Source organism: Triticum dicoccoides, chromosome 2B (assembly GCF_002162155.2).
Source record: "Triticum dicoccoides isolate Atlit2015 ecotype Zavitan chromosome 2B, WEW_v2.0, whole genome shotgun sequence".
Classification (NCBI taxonomy): domain Eukaryota; kingdom Viridiplantae; phylum Streptophyta; class Magnoliopsida; order Poales; family Poaceae; genus Triticum; species Triticum dicoccoides.
Window position 1 is genome coordinate 735,799,610 of NC_041383.1, and position 3,911 is coordinate 735,803,520.

The following is a 3,911-nucleotide window of genomic DNA, read 5'->3' on the forward strand; positions in this document are numbered from 1 at the left end:
ATCAACTAAACCATGTCCGATCATCACGTGAGATGGAGTAGTTTTCAATGGTGAACATCTCTATGTTGATCATATCTACTATATGATTCACACTCGACCTTTCGGTCTTCAGTGTTCCGAGGCCATGTCTGTACATGCTAGGCTCGTCAAGTTTAACCTGAGTATTCCGCATGTGCAAAACTGTCTTGCACCCGTTGTATGTGAACGTAGAGCTTATCACACCCGATCATCACGTGGTGTCTCGACACGACGAACTATCGCAACGGTGCATACTCAGGAGAACACTTATACCTTGAAATTTTAGTAAGGGATCATCTTATAATGTTACCACCGTACTAAGCAAAATAAGATGCATAAAAGATAAATATCACATGCAATCAAAATATGTGACATGATATGGCCATCATCATCTTGTGCTTTTGATCTCCATCTCCAAAGCACCGTCATGATATCCATCGTCACCGGCTTGACACCCTGATCTCCATCGTAGCGTCGTGGTCATCTCGCCAACTATTGCTTCTACAACTATCGCTAACGCATAGTGATAAAGTAAAGCAATTACATGGCGTGTGCATTTCATACAATAGAGCGACAACCATAAGGCTCCCGACAGTTGCCAATAACTTTTACAAAACATGATCATCTCATACAATAACGTATATCACATCATGTCTTGACCATATCACATCACAACATGCCTTGCAAAAACAAGTTAGACGTCCTCTACTTTGTTGTTGCAAGTTTTATGTGGCTGCTACGGGCTTCTAGTAAGAACCACGCATCAAAACCACAACGGTGTTTCGTCAATTTTGATGTTTTAACCTTCAACAAGGACCGATTGTAGTCAAATTCGATTCAACTAAAGTCGGAGAAACAAACACCCGCCAGCCACCTTTATGCAAAACTAGTTGCATGTCTGTCGGTGGAACCGGTCTCATGAACATGGTCATGTAAGGTTGGTCCGGGCCGCTTCATCCAACAATACCACCGAATCAAAATAAGACGTTGGTGGTAAGCAATATGACTATCACCGCCCACAACTCTTTGTGTTCTACTTGCGCATATCATCTACACATAGACCTGGCTCAGATGCCACTGTTGGGAAACGTAGCATGCAATCTCAAAAAATTTCCTATGCTCTCGCAAGATCTATCTAGGAGATGCATAAAAACGAGAGGGGGGAGTGTGTCCATGTACCCTCATAGACCGAAAGTGGAAGCGTTAGCTTAACGCGGTTGATGTAGTCGAACGTCTTCTCGATCCAACCGATCAAGCACCAAACGTACGACACCTCCGAGTTCTGCACACGTTCAGCTCGATGATGTCCCTCGAACTCTTGATCCAGCAAAGTGTCGAGGGAGAGTTCCGTCAGCACGACGGTGTGGTGACGGTGATGGTGAAGTTATCCGTGCAGGGCTTCGCCTAAGCACTACATGAATATGACTGGAGGCGTAAACTATGGAGGGGGCGCCGCACATGGCTTGGAACAATTGATGTGTGTTAGAGGCGCCCCCACCCCCGTATATAAAGGAGGGAGAGGGGAGGTGGCCGGCCCTAGGCGCGCCCCAAGTAGGAGGAGTCCTACTTGGGCTCCTAGTAGGATTCGCCCCCCCCCCTTCCTTTTACCGGAGGGGGAAAGGGGAAAGGAGAGGGAGGAGGAGAAGGAAAGGGGGGCGCCGCCCCCTCCCCTAGTCCAATTCGGACTCCTCCCTTGTGGGGGGCGCGCCACCCCTTTGTGGGCTGGTGTGCCTCCCTCCTATGGCCAATATGGCCCATATCTTCCGCCGAGGGGTTCCGGTAACCCCCCTGGTATGCCGATATGTGCCCAATACACTCCGGAACACTTCCAGTGTCCGAATACTATCATTCAATATATCAATCTTTACCTCTCGACCATTTCGAGACTCCTCGCCATGTCCGTGATCTCATCCGGGACTCCGAAAAACATTCGGTCACCAAATCACATAACTCATATAATACAAATCATCATCGAACGTTAAGCATGCGGACCCTACGGGTTCGAGAACTATGTAGACATGACCGATACACCTCTCCGGTCAATAACCAATAGCGGAACCTGGATGCTCATATTGGTCCCACATATTCTACAAATATCTTTATCGGTCGAACTGTTATGACAACATACGTTATTTCCTTTGTCATCGGTATGTTACTTGCCCGAGATTCGATCGTCGGTATCTTCATACCTAGTTCAATCTCGTTACCGGCAAGTCTCTTTACTCGTTCCATAATGCATCATCCCGCAACTAACTCATTAGTCACATTGCTTGCAAGGCTTATTATGATGTGCATTACCGAGAGGGCCCAGAGATACCTCTCCAATACTCGGAGTGACAAATCCTAATGTCGATCTATGCCAACCCAACAAAACACCTTCGGAGATACATGTAGAGCATCTTTATAATCACCCAATTACGTTGTACGTTTGATAGCACACAAGGTATTCCTCCGGCATCTGGGAGTTGCATAATCTCATAGTCAAAGGAATATGTATAAGTCATGAAGAAAGCAGTAGCAATAAAACTGAACGATCAATATGCTAAACTAACGGATGGGTCTTGTCCATCACATCATTCTCCTAATGATGTGATCCCGTTGATCAAATGACAACACATGTCTATGGTTAGGAAACTTAACCATCTTTGATTAACGAGCTAGTCTAGTAGAGGCTTACTAGGGACACTGTGTTTTGTCTATGTGTTCACACATGTATCAAGTTCCCGGTTAATACAATTCTATCATGAATAATAGATATTTATCATGATATAAGAAAATATAAATAACAACTTTATTATTGCCTCTAGAGCATATTTCCTTCAAATAACTCCCCTAATATCATGGGGGCCCATATTTCAATCATCCGCCCTCCTCCTATCCGCCGTGCCCACCGCCAATTGTGCCATAGTAGAGAGAGAGGGAGATAGATTTATTGACAAATTGAGGCCCATATGCTAGTATTGAACGTACTTACTCATGGCCGGCCCTAGGCCATGGTAAAAGATGCGGCTACTTAGGCTCCAATGCATTTACATGCATAGATAAATAAAAATGTGATTTGCAGAGCATAACGTTAACACTATTATGAGGTGGACAGGGGGCATATGCCCCCTACCACATCACCATGTTGTATTTATTTAACACTCCCTCTATAAAAAAATATAAAAACGTTTAGATCACTAAAATAGTTATTTATGATTGAGTCTACAGACACGAGAACTGTTTGTATTTCACCATGTATTTCTACCTGCACACCCACTCCTCCTTTCCCCTTTGTCATCACCAATTTCTTGATGTGAACTACTCAGACGCAAGCATTCTTCTCCTCAATATGCTGTCAAAAGTACAATCCTTTTCATTTCTTTGCACCCTACGTTACGGACATCGACAGAAAATCACTCTTCCTTCCTGGCTTGGTAGCATCCCTAGTAGCGAGTAGAAGTGGCCGGCAGGAGAGACGCGCACGCTACGTCAGGGCGCTACGTACCTACCTCGTGCATGCACTACACTGTGATTCCATCCATGCAGTTCTTGCGTGGCAATTCTCCCGCTTGTGTAATCTTGAATGTGACGCCCCTATATGTATCTTATAGTTGTTATTTGCATCATATGATCACATATAAATGATGTATTGGACTTTATTTTCCAATTAAATTACAATTATGATGTTTATGCCTTTATAACAATTTTTTGTGGTATGCAATATATACCAGCGAAAGATTGTTTCTATCTATTATAATTGTTAGGTCCATCGTAGCTCATTCGCACGGGGGCCTCCATGATGGTGGAGCTAGCCAATCCTGTACTTATTTGCCAAACATACAAAGTACTTAGTTACCGAAAAAGAAGGCGTTACTTGTCAGATTTATGCCATTTTTTACGTGAGAAGCGCG